At 33.5% G+C, this 20761-nt stretch overlaps 1 protein-coding gene and 1 non-coding gene across 3 annotated transcripts in view; both read left to right on the top strand.

Annotated features, from left to right (window-relative positions):
• The first annotated feature begins 9118 nt into the window (after positions 1-9118).
• On the top strand, positions 9119-9209 carry TRNAY-GUA (transfer RNA tyrosine (anticodon GUA)). Its single transcript is given in 2 exon segments — positions 9119-9155; positions 9174-9209. It is a non-coding gene; the product is annotated as a tRNA-Tyr (tRNA).
• Positions 9210-9780: 571 nt separating this feature from the next.
• LOC149419810 (leucine zipper putative tumor suppressor 2 homolog) overlaps positions 9781-20761 on the top strand; it is a 317696-nt gene continuing 306715 nt past the window's right edge. For both annotated transcript variants that reach the window (XM_089637038.1, XM_089637040.1), the window contains exon 1: positions 9781-10010. The gene's annotated coding sequence lies outside the window, so the exon portion shown is untranslated. The remainder of the gene's footprint in view (positions 10011-20761) is intronic.

The following is a 20761-nucleotide window of genomic DNA, read 5'->3' on the forward strand; positions in this document are numbered from 1 at the left end:
GGAAAATATGTATTTTTACAAATACTGGGTCAGAATGCCTGATTATGTTAAAGATATGATACAATATTTGGAAGTAAAAATAACCAATAACTTCTATTATTTTCACCGCAGACTGTCCCATTTTTTATTTTTCTCACGTAGTTTGCTTGGTTCTTGCGTGCATAATTTCAACAAATTTTACGCCTTATTAAATATGATTGAAAAGGTAATCATTAACTGTTGTTCTGCTGTCAGTTTGTACAAGGACTTCATTTATGAATGTTTCATTGTAATTTGAAAATCTAGGAGCTCTAAAATGTTGCACACTTCATAGTTTAAAAAAAATGATTTACTTTTTGTTGCCAAATTTTTACTCTTTTGCGGGTTGTGTAAAATGTTTATAATTTTTTTTAGATATACTAATTACTAACGAAAAAATGCAACAAATACAAAAAAAAAGTATTCAAATTTACGTCAAGTTATTTCAAAGCGTGTGTGTTAAGCGGTTCCTAAGCATGTAGTACATTGTTCTAGTATCTTCTATCTTTTTCGTTTTCATACAAGACGTGTGAGAAAGAAGAGGATGATCGTCGATGACGTACGCACGAGCTCTTGCTTGTAGTAGAATATATCAGATCTAAATTGACAGCGTTTACAAAAGTGTGGGATTATTATTTTTAATAGCCACATTTAATTTATTTTTGTGATTTAATTATTATTTTTTTAATAATTCAATTGAGAAAGATTTATTTATTCCAAAATTCATTTCATGTGTAATAATTTTTAAAAAATATATTAAAAGGTAAACATATGTTTACAAGACAATGTTTTATACAAAGCTCAAAGAATAACAAATTATTATAATCGATAAATATTAGCCTGAAAAAAATATAAATTGAAAAAATCTTTCAAGAAAAAATAAATGCCGCCGACGGGAATTGAACTCGCACCTTCTGATTGCCGGAACCACCATCCAGAATCGAAACGTTGCTTGAAATGGCTTTAGCCGTATTTGGTGACCAGATCAGAATAGCAAAGTACCTTTTAACCAACCGTTCACTCCCCCATATCAGACCCTCCCCACTTCTTCCCGCCTCACACAATACCTCAATTTGGAAGGCCGTTGTCCCACTGCTGCTTGGGGTAGCTGGGACTGTCACTTAAAAAAATCATCACCATCATTTCATTTTCTTCATACTATAAGGTCAGTCACCATCGCTTCGACAAGACATATCCAGACGCCCCTTTCCTACGTTACTTCAGGACCTTCGTCCATTGCAGGGCCAGCCTCTTCTTGCACATCCTCTGGCGTTACTTTTCTCATCTTCGTGTGGATCACCTAACTGCATATCATATTAAATCAATAATCAAATAAATAAAATAAGCATAATTATGGTAACATGTGCAGAATGAAGTATTGAGAGCGGTGGACCTACGCTTTGTGGATTGAATGTGGGCGGGTAAACGACATGTCATATGTGCTAGGCGAGGAATGGTCTACTATTAAGTCAATCCAGTAGCGGATCAATGAGTGTCTTGCATTCGTTTTTGAAAATATTTTAATGCATCAAGGCCTAATAGGAATCAGCTGGCCTGGGAGCGCGCAAGTTACAATGTTTGTGTTGTCGGTATTAAATTGGTCTCATCACTCTGTGTAATCCAACTCACAAAACTGCAGTAACAACGATCATCAACAATAAGCGCCGCCATTTTCAAACTGCCGTTGCTCGATGGCACTGACTTGATCATGTGACACTTCAAAATCCATCACACGACAGGTCCTGTACTGTAGTCAGCCTTGAGGGGAATTATCCCTATTAATTATGGGTACATTACAAAAACAATAATTTTTCTGACCATGATTATGCAATTGATGATTTTAATTTGATTAATTATTTGACACTAATTTGCTATTTTGACTGCTGCATTATTTATTTTCTTGTTGGTAACGGCTCGGTTCGTTTTAAGGCGTAATGTGAGCGTATCCGAAAATGATCGATTTTTTTGTTTGTTATTTATAAAAACTTCTGCGGCTTAGTAAACTACAGATGCGGCAGCGATGTGCGCGCAGGCCAGTGTCCGAATGGTTCCGAGTAGATTCCCTAACCTAGCCGATTGTAGGTAGATGGCTCAATTTAGGAAGCGGCTCGGGTAGAATAACTTGACAATAAAGGACGTCAGTCCTGTATCACTAGTTTGTAATTCTAATCGTAAATAAACAACCTTGTAATCTAGACGAACCGTCTACGAATCATTGAAGCCTCCTATAATACACTTTGAAAATGTAATCTGAATATTATTCGTAATTGAAAGACATAAATGAATTACTAAATAATACATCAGCAACAGCTCAATGATTAATAGGATTTATTTAAAACGTAATAGTTTAATTAAAATAAAATTGTAAATTATCAGTTGGATAGCTCATACATATTAATATTGATTCACTTTCATGTTCATACCGTTAGATTAAGGTTCCCTAGAATATATTATTGCGATATTTATACTACGGTTTCAGGCCACAATTCTATTATAAATAGATTACACAACATTGGTAACTCTTGTGTTGTTGCTATGTTTACTGCTTAGTACGACTCTTTTTAAGTCTAAAACTGTTATTGTAGCAGTGCATATTTTAAAACCTAATTGCTTAAATAAATTACCAGCCGAAAAAAAATGTAAAAATAATTTAAAACCAAATTGTATGTTGAAGACTAGGCTCGCTGAAAGATATATTTTCTTTTAGATTATTATCTCTAATACAAACAATTTATAACTGCATGTATATTTTTATACTTTATAAATTATGTTACATGTTTCTTTGGGCTATACCTCACATAGTTTTATTTTCAACGTAGTCCCTTTCATGTATTTTTTCTAAAGTGTAACATTATTTTTTTTTGAAGTTGTAATATAAAAAAACGACACCGCACAGCAGGTTTTTTTAATTTTTTTTTCTTCTTCATTTCCTTCATTAACTTTGTACTAATACATATTCGATTTTTGTCTTGATTGTTTCTTTTCTTTCTTTTTTCTATATTTCTGTTTTCTTCTGTCTGTAATGACTGTCAATAACTATCATTCGTGTAAATGGCACTTTTACCGTTAATTCTATATAAATGAATAATATGACTTAATCCGCAACTGTTCACACTAGATCCACGGAGACTTACGACGGAAAGATTGCGTAACAATTGGTGTGATTAATGGGTTATTTGTTGTTGAATATTGCGGAAAATACAGCAAAAGTAGCAGCCTATTCCGCCTAGGGCGAAATCTCTTACTGTATGTAATGTACGCCCGCCAGCCGCCAGCTATTACTGGAGTACTAAAACCAACCTGTTTTGTTTTTATAGGTTAAGCAGGTGAACCTTTGTACTTCGATCGAATTGTTTTGATGGCGACACTTAATCCTACGCAGTACTGAATCAATATGTAGTACTCCTGCAACTAGACTTCTGTATGTCAAAATATATTATACCTAACTGAGATAAAGGACTTCAAAATTTTTTAATCTCTATCGTGTTATATAAAGTCATACCATATATTTTAACTTGAACTATGTATTCCACTCTTACTGCGTTACAAATACAATATAAAATCATAATTTATAGCAAATGCACTAAATAATATTTTTACGCTTCATAATTTTTATATTTTTTAATATACAGGATTTTCCAATAAGAGGTGTTATTTTGATATTCAATCGTAAAAGATCAATGGTTTCGTTGCTTTTGTGGCACGTAGCGCCGTCTTGTTGAAAGTAAACGTTGTCCAAATCAATAATATCCAATTTCGGCCATGAAAAATCATTAATCATCTCTCGATAGCGATCCATTCACCGTAACTGTTGCTCCAGCGTCATTTTCGAAAAAGTAAGATTCATGACTCCGCCGGACCATAAACCGCACCAAACAGTCACACTTTGAGGATAGAGAGCCTTTTCAACAATAACTCTTGGGTTTTCCGAGCCCCAGATGCGACAATTTTGCTTGTTGACGAAGCCACCGAGGTGGAAATGGGCCTCATCACTCAAGATGATTTGCATTTGATTCACTCAAGTGAATTTTAATAATTTCAAAGCGTTGTTGAAGCGTGTATCGTTGCATTTTTATTAATGGCGTAGTTTCTACTTATCAAATGTAAAAAAATGACAGCTTCAAAATTAACATCTACCGAAATAGCGGGTTATTCAAAATAACGCATCTTATTGGAAAACCCTGTACTTTCATTTGAATTTCATATTTGTTTTGGGAACGAATGAATGCAAATCTCGGAAGTAAAAATTAACCCACTTCCCGACATCCGATCGAGCTGAAACTCGCAGATACACTCGTTCTCGATTACAATGTCTTTTTTGGTGGAAATCACGTACACACAGGCACATGACATTACAGCATTTAAGAGGAAGCTACAAGCCAATAATGTGTATATTCTTGGTATACCTTATATTGTAGGTAATAGGCATTAAAATCGCTTGACAAACGGAGTCTAGAAACGTTCGATTTCAAGCTAAAAACTGGTTTGTATTTATTTTGTAAATAATTTTATAAGAAAGCACAAAAGTTAATCAAGTGAAACTGTCACAGACAATCTTAGCTATAATATTGTATTTTTTAAAAGTTGTTTCCTTAATGCGTTCATATATTTCTATAAAAATATTTTTTTTTTAGTAGTTTGCATTTATATTTTTTATTTGGTAATTTATTTTTTTATTTATATTCTATTCTAGCGAAGCAATAGGACAACCTTCAATTTATCTAGAGCATATTTTTGGTATTTATAATGTACACCAATTCGTTATTAAGATTAATTAAAGATTAATCAAAATAGTGATTTGGCATTAAGCTTCGCCTTAATGTACGAACTAATGCATTATCAAACTGATATTATTACGGATGTTAATACTATTGATAATGCCTTTAATAAGTACGAAGCAGAACTTGGTTCTAAATAAACAGTTGTTTTATTTTTTTTTATATTTAAGCAATAATTATTAGCCTGAAACACCTACATAAATTGAAACAAATATTTCAAGAAAAAATACATGCCACCGACAGGAATTGAATTCGCAGACTTCTGACTGTCGGTCAGATGCACTAACAATCGCGCTACGACGGCTTATTCGAAACCTGCCAAATTATTCATTATTTATATTTACTTTTATTTTTTGTCGGAAGATTTTTTCAATTTATATTGGTGTGCCAGGCTAATAATTATTGTTTAAAAATTATGCTATCCTTTTTGCTATGCATTAAAAACCTAGTATTTAAAACATAAGTTTATCATTAAAAATATTCGTTTATTTTCTTTTAATTGAATATATAAAAGAAAGACTTAAAATTAAATTGTAATTAAAAAATTAAACTTTATAACAATAAATAAATTCTAGGTGTTATATTTATGAATGCGAATCTTCTGTCTTTATTGCAAGAAGCGGTGTTGAGAAAATTTTTAATCTTTATGTAAAACAATAAATTTTTTACACTTTTTCAACTTTTCCTCTCGTTCTTATGAAAAACACTGAAAGATAAGAGTTTTATTTCCTTAGTTTAGTTTGTTTTGTTTTTTATATTTGTGTTCCCACAGTTTCCTTGAAAAATATGTTTAAAATCAGGAAGCATTATTTACGTCCTAATTGTAGTGAAGAAAATTCGATCACGATAAGATTCTGAGTAGCACCTACTTATTATTCGTTGAATCCATCTGAAAAGAAAACTGAATCAAAGAGACATCTATGAAACTAACTCCAAAACACAAATATAATATTGATGCTCGTTCGCTTGCGGTCACAAACAGAAGTTAGCAATCTACAAATAAAATATTCTAAATTTGAATATTATGCAAGCAATGTGAGCAAAAAATACTGATGGAATTTTTCAATTTTGGCGTAGAATCTAATAAAGGGGTATTTATCATTTCCATTTTAAATAATGTAGAGCCATCTCTGTTTTTGTAATGGTAACATTATGCAATATTTAGTGTGGAAAAAATGTACAGATGTCGTATGGGAAAACCTTTTTATAATAATGGACATTCGTTTTCAACTGCAGAATTTTCATTTTTTGAATATTTATTTTGGTCGTTCCCAGCTCACAATCAATCCACATAACAATCCCCAGATTGACAATGCACACGCTTGAAAATAAAATATATTTTTCTGGACACGATGTCCGGTAACTCGTAGAACAAATGGTGAATAAATTAATGAAATTAATCATATTTGGGGGTGCTGTTTTGGAGGGTTTTTTTAAGGAAAGGAAGGAGAGGAACGAGAAGAAGATCTGGGAATGAAAAGTTATGGACGGTGGGTAGGAATCTGGGAGTCAACGGCGGTAAGAGGTTATGGGTCGAGAGAGTCCTGCTAGATAGGTTAAAAGATCTCCCTAAACCAATAGTTGGGCAGTAGGTGGACAGACGCATCCGCCGCCAAGACTGAGACAATCCTCACCTCATGAACCCGGGCACCCCTGCTAAGTCACCAAAAGTAACGACTCACTTTGGGCGACCTATCGATTATCCAATGAATGGTTGAATTTAATTAGCATGTATATTATGTTTTTAGTTCAACAATAATTAGATTATTGTTTAGTAAATAATGTTTTTAAATACTTGTGTTTATTTTTCATACAAAACTTAAACGTGGATTTGTGGCCAAAATACCCAAACAAACTAAATAATTATCTTTTCATTCAAAAAGTATAACAAACGTGTAGTTTTAAAGCATGATATATGGGCCAATAAATAGTTCAGTTTTGCATTATTTTAGAGTCAACTTTGGCATCTTTTGTGAGTTAATTTTAATAATTAAAAATACATTTTTCTCTTAGGTACCGTTAAAATAAAATTAAAATAGAACATCATAAATAAAGCGTTTATTGGGTAGAAAATTTTATTCAATTACTTGTTAATTTTTTTTATTTAAAAAAAAAATTTCATTAACGAGATGTCCCAGCAGCAGTTGGCAACATCCTGGACATTTGATCCGGACAACAGAAAAACTACATTCAATAGGCAGGAGCTTCTTCAAGGCCCTTATTCCTTAAAAGCGGAGTCAGGCAATAGCTCAACGATTCACGAATTGGTTACCATATCTTCGTGCAATGCTGTAACAATAACTACGCAGATGACATGGTGCTGCTGGCACCTGCTATTAAAGCGATGAGACGACTTATACAAATATGCGAAGAGTACACAAACTCACATAACTTGCTGTATAATTCCAAAAAGTCAGTCATCAACGTTTTCAAACATCACAAGGAGCCACTAAGTGTAACGCCAATCCGTCTAGAAGAAAATTAACTGCTTGAGGTCTCACATGTTAAATATCTGGGACATATCCTTCTAGAATACATGAAGGATGTAGAAAATATGGAACGACAAAGGATAGCAATCAGTATAAGGGCCGAAATGCTCTCAAGGTGGTTCTACTACTGTAGCAAAGATGTTAGATAACTGCTCTTTAAGGCGAAGCTTAATGCTAAATCACTATTTTGATTAATATTTATAACGAATTGGTGTACATTATGAATACCAAAAATATCCTGTAGATAAATTGAAGGTTTTTCTATCGTTTGGCTTGAGTAGAATACAAATTGAAAAATAAATTACTCAATAAAAAATATAAATGTAAACTACTAAAAAATATCTTATTTTTAATAGAAATGTATGAACGCGTAAACGAAACAACTTTAAAAAAATACAGTATTATAGCTAAGATTTTCTGTGACACTTTCACTTGATTTTTTTTTGCTTTCTTATAAAATTATTTACAAAATAAATAAAAACCAGAAATCGAACGTTTCTAGACTCCGTTTGTAAGCGATTTTAATGCCTATTACCTACAATATAAGGTATACCAAGAATGTGCTACAACAACGCACACAGGCAACTTATGCAACTACCAAGGTTCTGCAGGGATTCCACGATGTTCAAAGAAGGGAGGGTGCACTCATTCCCCTCCTTACTTCACCACCGACTTGATAATACTGTTGTCATGGGTGGAAGTACAGTACCCTTCTTGAGAATCTCAAGAACGATGCTGTATTTTTACTTATGACGGCTCAATAACACTTTACCTAAAATATGCGAACACCTCAGCACAGTTTCTCTTAGTGAGATGTTCACAAAACACTACTACTATTATCGTTTTTTTGTATATCTAGTACTTATTGTGTAAATTATGTGTAAGAGAATAGAAATTAATAAATAAATCATCTGGATTCGATAGCAAATAAAGTGTGTATTGTTGTTTACAACAAACTATACACTTTTATTTCGCTGGTAAGGTTGACCAGGGCTGGAGTGGGTTTTAAATTTGAAACTCATTGAAACTTTATTTGGTTATACAACGTTTAAAATAGTACGTCTCATATTTTAATGATGGCGGTCACATCATAAATATACAAGTACTGCCTTAAATGTTGGACTTTTTACTTTTTAGAGTTTGTTTTATCAAAAACATTTCAAGTTACAAGAAACACAATCCAAACATTTTCATTGGAAAACCCTATTTTCACAGATTTCGAATAATAATAGTGATTCTATTTCGCAATAATATGCCCTTCCCAGGAAGACCATTGCAGTTTAGTTCTCCATACGGAATATAAAATCTTTGATGGGCGGACATAACAGTATAACTGCATTTTTGACCATTTAACGATTTATATGAGAAAATGTGTCTTGTGTATGCCGGCATCAATGGTATTAACAGTATAGTCACACCAGTACTCAAAACATAATATGTTTTGTGTAGTGGTGTAACTATACTGTTAATACCATTGATGCCGGCATACACAAGACACATTTTCTCATATAAATCGTTAAATGGTCAAAAATGCAGTTATACTGTTATGTCCGCCCATCAAAGAAATATTATGTGCTGACGATATTTAAAATACCTACTTATCTAAGACAGATACTTTTTCAAAATGGCAAAGTTTTCATAACCACCTAAAAAGTAGCCTAAATAGACGGGGTCGCTGTCTGAAAAATCACCCTTTCAATATCTATAACATCATTTAAATAAATCATCTCAATATTTTCCCGCAAGCACATAAATCATTTTATCATTTAAAAACCACCCTTATTTTTCTGAGAATACTGATTTATAATAAAGATTATGTAGCCAGCCCGACAGCCTTCGATAGCTCAGTTGGTAGAGCGGTGGACTGTAGAGGAAAATCAAAACTGTAATCCATAGGTCGCTGGTTCAAATCCGGCTCGAAGGAACCCTTAATTTTGCCCTTCGGTTTTAAATTTTTGCATTTTTCAGAGAAATCAATTTTTTTTATGAAAATTATTTAAAATATACAAAACCTTAAAATATATAATATTATGAAAGCACTCAAGAAAAAGCCCTTAAATTATTTAATGAGAGAGATTGACTTTCGCGATGCTATAAATTATTTGTTTTCGCAACTAGCATTTAAATTTAGTTTGCCTATTGGCCCAGAGATGTCACGCTTGGTTAGAATCTCGACTAAATTATAAGCGAGCTTCCGTGCTCTCCGTCAGGAATCCACACGGGATGGATATTTTTTTACCTCACGTCCAGGAACTTGATAGAAAGAGCAATTTTGACTGTTAGTAGAAAGAACCAGAAAGATTTATACTTCACCAAACACGATTATTGTATCGTTCAGACTACGGGTGATATGACCACCGACGTTTCGAGCGCTTTGTAACTATACATCTGAAGTTGCTCGGTGAATGTGCCAAGTTGTATATAGTGCCTACCTACTTTTTGTTTTTGATTCCTGCAGTCTACCATCAGTACGAACTTGGCGTTTGCCAGTTGCGAATGCTCAATTCTCGTTGACTCGTGGTTCGAAGTTATTGTTTCAAAACGCGGGTGTTTTGAAAAATGCGCTAGGCGTGTATTATTATTGAATAGTACCTACCTGTATAATTGTTGTTTCTTGTTTGTTAATGCAGTTTTGTTTGATAAGGAACCGGTTTAAAACAGTAGTTAGCCAGCAAGTGTTGTGAAGTTTCGATAATCCATGTTGTGCAACGTTTTGTTTTCAAAAGTAAGTTGTTTTATTTTTACTGCATGCTGTTGGGATGCATTTACTCTCGAAACTTCTTCTGTAAGCTTTATAAATTTCCGACTTAATTTCTTCCAGAACGAAGAATACCAAATAAAGTAAGATTTTATTTATTATTTTTTATGCTTATTGGAATCCAATAGTATTATGAGATTTTACTATCTTAAAATTAACAGTTTTATGCTGTGCTGTGGCGTTATTCTTCATGTTATGTTGTAATTAGTTAGGTACTAACTAAAATGATTTAAAGTGGTTATTTTTTGTGTCAGAGTTCGTTTACCTGCAGGTGTAGGTCTGTTTTTATGCAATTCAATTGGCGGTTAAAAAATAGAGCTACATTATATGTTGAATATGGTCACAGATTCTGCTTTATTTCTGTAACTGTCACAAATGAAATACGTTAACTAAAATATTATCTCGGTTTCATAAAATACCTTCTTTTATGAAAGTTCACGTGCTTAAAAAGTCGACACACTCATATGTTAGAAAATGTATGTAATTACAGTACTGTAGAAAGTGTACGAATGTATTATCTAAATTGTTCACTGCACAGAAAAGTTTTACAAATATTATCCAGCCAAAATTATAAATCTTTACTATTACCTAAATATCTAGAAAACACATATATTTACATCGTTGTACATTCGGTGGTGAAAGTCCACCATTTCGAATCAAAACCTTGAAATGGCTTTAGCCGTGTTTGGTGACTAGATCTGAATAGACAGGTAATACCCACCTTAATGACTGTCATCTTCTTCCCCTCCCCGCTACATTCAACCCCACAACATACCCCAATTGTGGATGCCATAGTCTAACTGACTCTTGACAGCTAAAACTCAAATGAATAAATAAAATTAGTCAACTAATTCATAAATAAAATAAAATTATTCAATTATAACAAACCATAAAAAGAAGTTTGGATAATTCACAGATAAATCAGTCAACCCTAAACAGAAACAAAAACCTCATAATTATTTATTTTAATACCGTTTAGTTACCAGAGCTAGTAGAACTATGTCATCCCTAGTTGGGGTATGTTTTAGGGCTAAATTAAACCTGGGGAGGGGGGGTTGAGATACAAAACAGAAAGGTTGGTACCTGATTTGGTCACCAAACATTGCTTGAGCCATTTCGGTTCTGAACTGTGTTTTTTTCTCGAGAGCGATATAGAGAGAATCTCGAACGAGTCGCAATAATAAAAGATTGTGTACAATTAGCATTTCCAGAAAATTTGTCTATGACAATGCTTCTTACGATTGTTATGATTTACATAAATATTCATGCAATTTTTTTATGCGAGCGCTATATAATTTATTTTGGCGCCATATAAACATACAAATGCTTGAATTAGCATTTCGCGCATTCCGACAGATAGCATCGTTTGCGATTGCCTCCTTTTTGTATTATGGAGCAAGATTTTATTATGAACACTTTAACGGCCCTCGCTACTAAATGTTTCTAGCGCGAATTCGAATATCTAACTCGCTGCACCTGGCACACCTGCTTTTAACGTAAAAACGTTTTTAAATAGGCAAACACTTTTGTTGTCGCCAAATATTTAAATATATCTCGTGGCCCAAGGGTTGTGACGCAAAGTAGCGTGTATATTCTAAAAAGAGACCATTTTCCGTTGCTTGTTAGTGTGTGTGTGTCATCGTGCGCTTACGTCATCGAGCAGGGAGGGTGTCAGATAAGAGCTTCGAAATAACTCCGCAACGAAAAGGGCGACACCAGTTATTCGTGCGTCGTCGTGTACATCTTGAGGTGGGAAAATATAAATTGGACAGAAAAACATAAAAAGACGTTTTCATGCAAAAAATGAACGGTATTGGAGAGATTCTACCGGCCCCTATTTTTCATGAAATTTATTATTTACGATATCATCTGATGCATCCTCTTTGGCTCGACATTGTACATAATACGCTGTAGCATCATCCTCCGTCCTTGCATCCTTTTCGTTTCCGATACAGAATATTACGTAATACATTCTAAAATATATTATTGTTATTGGCGTGGAAATTTTCACGGTCAAATACAATCATTGTGTTGACCTGTAAATATTTCACCGTAAAATATATTGATTTGTATTGACCTGAAAATATACACGATTAAGAACATAATTTATTTAATCGCTTGGAAATATTCACTTGTGTATGCAGTACCCAATTGCAAAAGCAGACTGGCTCTAAGACAACATCATTTTGATTGCCCCTGAAAAGTACAACTCACTATGTACACATATACTAAAAATATAACACAAAAAATGTAGAATATAAAAAAATATAAGATATATTAGCAGTAAACAATATTGCGATACGTAACATGTCTAAGATGAGACTGTAAGACGATATTTACTGTTTTTTGGAATTGGAGAGTCTTAATGCTAAATCACTACTTTGATTAATCTTTATAACGTATTGGTTTACATTATGAATACCAAAAAACATTTTTTAGATAAATTGAAGGTTTTCCTATCGTCTCGCTTGAGTAGAATACAAATAAAAAATAAATTAATCAATTAAAAATATTGATGTTAACTACTAAAAAATTTTTTTTCAATAATATGTATGTATGAACGTGTAAAGGAAACAACTTTAAAAAATACAGTATTATAGCTAAGATTATCTGACAGTTTCACTTGATTAACTTTTTTGCTTTCTTATAAAATTATTCACAAAAAAAATAAAAACCAGTTTTGTGCTTGAAATCGAACGATTCTAGACTCCGTTTGTCAAGCGATTTCAATGCCTATTACCTACAATATAAGGTATTCCAAGAATATACACTTTTTTGGCTTATAGCTTCGTCTTAACCAAAAGGATGTAAGACTGAAATAGCTGTATGAACTGCCCGCTAATGTATGTAAGGACTCGTATTCCTTACGCTTCCTTAAGCTTACAACCTTTGATAAGACCGTGTTGTATCGAAACATTAAACCTTGTAAAAAATATGTCACATCTTTTTTAAAATTCACTGAAATAGACGATACATATAATTGTTCTTATAAGGCTTAAAAGTCATCTGCAGTTTGTAATCTTAGACAGAATCCTACTTTTTATATTTGTTTTCACATCGAATAGTTATTCTGTTGAATGTTTTCTTCGCTTATAATCCATATTATATAATATTTCACCTAAAATGAATACTTAAAATAATACCTTTTTTTTCAATCTTGAATAACAGAAATATGTAAAAAATTATTACGATGCTCACGCAAAGGCTTTTAAATTTATTTGTAGGACTTAAAAAAAATTAATTCCACTAATTTTTTGTGTCCTTATTCTATGTTACCCTGTATTTAATAAATGTTCCAATGAAGCCAATTCTTTTTTACGAAAAGTATAGCCGAGTTCCTTTAAGGGCTTGGAATTATTATCGATCAAATACATGACTTTTATTAAACCTGAACCTTTTAATACTGAAAAGGTTAAGTTGACATTTAGCTTAAAAAAATAATTAGTAGTAGCAAAATTACTGTTTTCTTGGGAACCATAAACGTTGCAAACTAGCAGATTGAATTTGGGATCCACCTCTGGGCTGGAGCTCCACAATACTTGATAAACCTACTTGAATCTGTGCAAAGAAGTGCGGCTCGTCTGATTGACAACTTATTTTTAACAGTCCGATAGTCATCTCTAATGTACAGACGCAATGTGGACTTCCTGAGTCTGTTCTAAAAAGGACGAACGAGGAACGTCCTGAGGAATCTAGCAGCATTGATCCCCTGTGCACCGGTGCACGTGCGTGAAACTCAACGTACACGAGCAGAACACTCGTTCACAGTTGATGTTGGCTTAATGAGAACGGGTCGCTTCTTCGACTGGTTTTTTGTGTAAGTCGGCTCGTATATGGAATGAGCTACCGGCATCTGTTTTTCTTCCTTCGTATAATCCGCACCTCTCCAACACCCGCAGTAATAAATCCCTTCCTACAGCCCATACCTTAACCCGCCTCACAGTGCTGCTCAACCGAATTGCGCCATAGCTTCCCTGACTTTACACAAACAGACAGGGGCGTTTCACAAGTATCAAAGTGACCGCGAGTTTAAACCCAGTCACAAGAAAAAAACGTGATTTTTTGTCAAAAAAACAATTTCTCCGCATTCTATTTTCCGTGCTGTTATTGTCGTTTAATCTTGTTTGATTCTATAAAAAAGCTGACAGCAGTTATAACTTCGATTATAAAACCACGAGTGGGTATGTACATATATGCAGGTATTAAGTATTTGAGTATTCAGAGGGTCAAACTTACAAATATTAACACTAGTTTTAATGTATCGGAAAAAATGTTATTATTATTATTATCAATTTTACGAATAACAACTAAGTGAATAACCTAATCCAAAGTGAATAATGATAGAATGGCTTTAGCCGTGTTTAGTGACTGAAATTTTCCCATCCCCTTCCCTTCCAGCTCCCTTTAACCTCAAAAAATACCCCAACTAGGGGTGCAATGATCCTACTGGCATCGAGCAGTTGAAAGGAAGTCTTGATATAATTAATTTCAGTTACAAGTTCAAGAAAAATGTCCGTTACGAGCGGCATAAATTTGATTTTTATAAAAATCTACAGTTTTATTTCGACTGTAATGAAATTTTGCACAATTGACCAAGACAAGCTTCAGGTCACAGTCTTCAAAGCATTTCTTAGAAGCACTCTCATCCTCTTATCCCACCCATTAGAGCAATTTTGATATTTCCTGATGAAATGTTGCAGACTTGGAGTTCAAAATATGAGGAAAATTCTGCGTAAAGCTAATTTGAATTCGTACTGTAAATCATAATAAAAGTAAGATATTATATTATTTTTAATTATTTATTCTGTGTATTGTACCGTTAATGAATTATAAAAAAACATTTATTAATTATCTAGCTTTAAGCTATGTTTATCGTCTGCAAAAAGTGAACCTTCGTTAATGCAATAAAGCTATCTTTAATTGATATTGCCTCGTTGCCGGAATGCAATGAATGTCAAGCATCCGAGAGATGTCCAATATGCGATAGAAAATAAATGCCGCGCCTTTCAAGCTGCTGACGGAGATTCCAGATACCTTTTACAATATACGGTGGCAGTACGGAATCTGCACAACTAACGAGGAGGGTGCTATATATAAATCTGTTTTAGTTAAAACTGTGTCGTCGGTTTCACGGCAAAATTACTTGTACATGATGATGGACACTGTGACGTCATCCGAAACGCTGGTTAAAAAAATATGAGGAGCAATACAGCCTAATAACCAGAAAATTAATCACCATAATACTTTTGACAGTGAAAACCTAATATCGTATCGAAACACGTTTAAGGCACGTTTTAGTAAGCGTTCAAAAATGGTTGAAAGGAAGCGCGATAATATTGAAAAATCATCATAATTCTGCGAAAATTATGAAAATATTTAATAAAACACGACTCATTTGAAATAGAGCAAAATTTTTTCCACGAATGCTTTAGTTGCATTTAAAGATACACTGTGATTTTTTTTTATAATTAACGTTTCGGCATAACAAACGTATGGATATTATCTTCAAAAATAACTTTTTTTTTAAACTAAAAAACTTAAAGAGTTAACGAGAAAATTGTCATAAATCGGTAGAAATTGAGTATGCAAGGGCTTAAGAACCAATATATTTTTAGTAGTCCTTCTCGCTAAGCTTGACTCGTGAAAACCAAGTAAGGATGAGGTGTGAGCTTCGAAAGTACCTACATATGTATCCTGTTTCGAAAACAGAGAAGTCTGGCGTCATGAAATTGTACTACTTTCCTGCCCGGTTGTAGAATACTGATATAGATCAACACAACGATTTTCGGATCGCAACATATTTATTTATTGCATCTCACTATTCATAAATCACGTTTTTCTCATAAAAATCAAACTTACTAGGACTAAGCCTGTATCGAGGTTAATAATTTACATTTGAGTGAAGCAAACATAGAGTAATCACAAAAATACGGTAAAACAATATGCAAACACAAAATATTTTTTAAAAAAAGAAAAGAAAAATGTATTAGATGTGTTACCAGATGGGAAATTTGACAGTATATTGTAACAATATTTGAACCATAACTAATCATTAATCATTATTCAAAAGAAGAAGCAAAGTAGATAATAAAGACAGATAGGGTGACATTCAGTTTTTTAGTAAATGGGACTTATATAAAATCTTATTATTTAAGAAAGGACAAGGATGAAAAAATATTAAGACAATCGTCTGTCAATACATATATATTAATTAACTTTTTTAATTTAACTAAGGAATTGGTAGACTTGATATGATTTGGAATAATATTTAACAACAAGTGGTGCCTGATATAATTATATCACATTATTATTTAATTCATAGATGAAAGATATTTATAGGTAAAAAACAACAACTTAAAGAATATAAAATCAGAAGAAATAAATATTCAGACAAAAATCACAGACAAAATATTGAATGGAAGAAAATCTTTTTTTGTAACCATTTTTTCAGCATGCATCTCATCTGAAAATTTGTATATATTTTTTAATATTATATATAAACATGTTGTAATTTTTTAGGAAATTGATTTCTTTGTATCTTTGACTGTTTTTATTTTGATATCTGAGAATTTTATGTTAAGTGCCGTTTTTGTGAAAAATTGCCTCATGGCTTATCCGAGTAATATTGCAATAGCTGCAGTTTTCTTTCGATGTATGACAATAATTTATTATAAATTATTACAATTACAATAATTTTTTATGAATTACTTATTATATTTATTATAAATTATTGTCATCCACATTCTTTCTGACATCCCCAGTTAACGTTAAAAGTAGTGACTTTTACAGGCAGCTTTTTGAGACGTCTTAATAAAAAGTTTTCTTGACGTTTACCGGGAAATTAAACGTACATATTTGTTTTTTAATGGGAATTAAATATTTTTCTTTATAAATAATGTTCTCAATGGGGAATTACAAAACATCTGCGTAAAATATCATTTCTACACGTTTTATCAAATACTATATTTATATAGCATAATAGTTCAACAACCTTGGTTACGTAGTTACGGTCCTTGGCTACAAATCCGGAGGTCGGGGTTTGAAATTCCGGAATGAGCAAGTAAATTTTAATTTAATAATAATATATCTAGTACATTTGCGGCATTTTCCAGAGTGGTAGATATTTTAGTATCGCCCTGGCTAAAAACCACCATTCATAATCGAAACGTTGCTTGAAATGACTTTAGCCTTGTTTGGTGACCAGAGCTGCATACTCACGTGCTTTATCACCTTCTTCTTCCCCATCCCCATTCCTTCCCCAATATTTTTTTAATGTAAAACCGCACAAGAGTCCCAGGTGCTCCCAACCTTCTGACTCTTGCATCCCCAATTAGGGTATGTTGTGAGACTGAAGGTAGTGATAAGGAGGAATAGGAATGTGGGGAAGTACCTGCATATTCAGATCTGGTCGCCAAACACGGCCAAAGCCATTTCAAGCAATGTTTCAATTCCGAATGGTAGTCTTACACCAGGGCGATACTGAGAGTATCTTACACTCTGGTTAGGTTAGGTTAGGATAGTTTGCAGCCTCACAACATACCTCAATTGGGAATGTCATAGTCACACTAGCGAAGTTAGCAGTCCACAATGGAGTGCTGGTACCTACCCTGATGTATGGAAGTGAGGCATGGAACTGGCAAAGAAAGGATGAAAGTAGATTGAATGCTGTTGAAATGAGATCCCTGAGGCGCATGTGTGGTAAAACCATGTATGATCGTGTGAGGAATGTGGATATCCGCAAAGAGTGCAAGGCTGATGTAAGCGTAATGAGTAAGATCAAGAAAGGGACGCTTAGATGGTTTGGGCATGTAGAGCGAATGAGCGAAGAAAGGAATGTAAAGAGAATATACGATGCAAATGTGAATGGTAGCAGAAGTCGGGGACGCCCGAGGAAGACATGGCACGACCAAGTGAATCAGATACTTGAGTCGGGCCATGTCAAGAGTCAGAACAATAGAAGAGTATGTATGAGACGATGTATGAATGTGAATGAGGCAAGGAGTGTGTGTCAAGACCGAGTTGTTTGGCGGTCCGTCCTCTCTGCCTACCCCTGCGGGGAAACGGCGTGATGGTTAGATAGTTAGTTAGTTAGCACTGGCTTTAGCCGTGTTTTGTGACCAGATAGATCTGTGTAGCCAGTCGTTATTCCTTTCCTTCATATCTTGATATTGCGTTCTCCCTTCACCCTCTCAACTCAACCCATTCTCGGATGCCATAGTCCCACTGGCTCCGGGCAGTTAGAATCCTTCAACGGTTAGACATAAGAAAGATTAAGCCGGATTAAGAACCTCGGTTTTTATTGTCCCCCAGTTAGTCATTAATATAATCAATTCTTGTTACATAAAAGTCATTGGAAAACTTGAGCACATAGACATAACTTAGTTGCAACTGCACTTTTTGCTCGATTTCACATCTTGTAAGAAAGAACCTACATTTAACTTGTCACAAAGTTCTACATTAATAGAAAATTTATAAAGAAAAAAAAAACAAGTCATAATTTCGACATCAGAATCAAAGAAAATCTTAGGTGTTTTTGATTATAATATTTTTTTCTTATTTCGCTAATCATGCTATAGCAAACAATCATAGTTGTGTGAATGCACCGATGAATATTCTCCATTACAATAATAATGGAAAACTATTAGATAACCTAAAATGCCTAGAAATGAATAAAGACCTTAATAATACTATGAGTATATTATTAACAAACAAAAAGACAATATTTTCGTTCTAGTCACGCCTTATATAAGTCACCCCACTTCAACACCTAATACATACGTTCACCCATAATTTTAACCTTAAAAATTAAGAAATTCCTTAATATTAATGAGTCAATTATTAACAAACAAAAAATACTATCTTACAGCCCCATCTTAGGTAAGGTTTAATGTTTTCGTTCACCACCGGTTCTTCCTCTCCTCACTCTTCACTAATCCCTAGTCACGCCTCCACCCCCACTTCAACACCTAATATATATTTTAGGATCATATTGTAATATTATTAATGTTAAGTTAGTAGGTATATTTTGCTCTGAGGAAGGGACGGTTGTTTCGAAACCGTTCGACGTTAATAAATAATAAAAAAATGTATATGCAGCAGCTGGTCCAGTTTCTTCCAGCTGGTCAGGCACCATTGGTGAACGCGATGGACTCTCTCACTGCAGCATCTGGTCCAGTTTCTTCACCACCTAGGATTCTTGCTGCAAAGTCTCTATCTTCTATCTTCGTGTCACCTGTACCTGTTCTTCATTTTACTTAACTTAATTTTACTTTTTTTTGTAATATTTATATTTTTGTAATACCTGCATCAATCGTAAAGCACCCCTGAGGTGATATCTCACAAAAGCGGCACTATACAAAATGTCCAATAAATTAATTAATTAATTAATGTGTTACGCTTAAACAAAGTAATATTATTTCATTTAATTATAATGGATATCCAAAAAATTATAGTACAAAAAATAGCTATACCTTTAACAGAAGTCCCTTTTAAAATCTCATTAATCTTTCCTCTTTTTTTCTGTGAGTGTTGTTGACAAACTTAACAAGTGAGCGAAGAGTAATGAATGTAAACATAATATATTTTTCCCATTCGAAAAAAACTCAAGCTATTTTTCTTCACTTCGTGTTGATATTACAGATTGATGATGGCTTGGAATTCCCTTACACGGTCGATCAGTTCTTACGTATATACACGGAGAAAACTTACTCATAAAATATTGCTAATTTATTAAAAAAATTCAGATCTTTAACGAATGAATTGACAGGTTTATAATAAACTATTAATAAAGCACGCACATGTCGGAACACGTGTTCATAAAACTTCAAATTTTTATGCAATTTGTCATTGTGGGCTATCGGGATAAATGCAGATGCATGGACACGTGTTCCGATATATATTATAAATGTTTTAAGAGTTTAATAGAAAATGACATGCTGTCTCGCTTTCAAAAGTATTTTAATAAATCGGCAATACTCATTTTTCTACGTGAAGCCATCGGGGCACTGATAAATAATGCACACTAGAAATATTACCTGAAATTTTAAAAATTATTTAGAAATTATTGTGAAAATTTTAATGGAAACCCATTTATCATGGGCTCTGTCTCTCTTATACTTACCTGACATCGTATATGGCCATTACATTTGATCTAAATTAAAATTTAATTGTGATGATGAAACACAGTTCAACTGTCAAACATCAGTGACAATTGCGAGCGTGTTAGTGAGTTTTCTGATGTTGATACAAAACTTTACGCGAACCCCCCGGGAGTTATGTCATAAAGTAGATAAATGTCTCTAATATCAGTGTTCAGTTACAGACAGTTCCATTCCCAAGTATGTACTACCAGCAGAACAAAAACGGCACTTCTTCAGTCAAGTATGTGTAAATTCGCGATACTTTTTACCGTGTGGTCTCGAGAACTTGAAATCGCCGCTTTGACTTTGTTGGTGACTGCGCAAGAACTAGTTTGAAAGTTGCTTGCAAAAACCATTAAGAATCCCGCCAGCTTATGCGAGAAGTCTTAAATCCGGCGTAATGATGAAGTAATCACTATTATATTACGCTAAGATCAATGTCATCTGAAGTTTTCAAGATTTAGAGGCCATGAAATGTTCCAACTGGGCATTTTTTAGATTTAACACGCTGCTGTATGCTGCAATTTAACATGCTGCACTTATTAACAATTTTATGAATGTTTAAGGTACTAACTTTTA

Source organism: Hesperophylax consimilis, chromosome 11, assembly GCF_061612785.1.
Source record: "Hesperophylax consimilis isolate HC1 chromosome 11, BYU_Hcon_1.0, whole genome shotgun sequence".
Taxonomy (NCBI): Eukaryota; Metazoa; Arthropoda; class Insecta; order Trichoptera; family Limnephilidae; genus Hesperophylax; species Hesperophylax consimilis.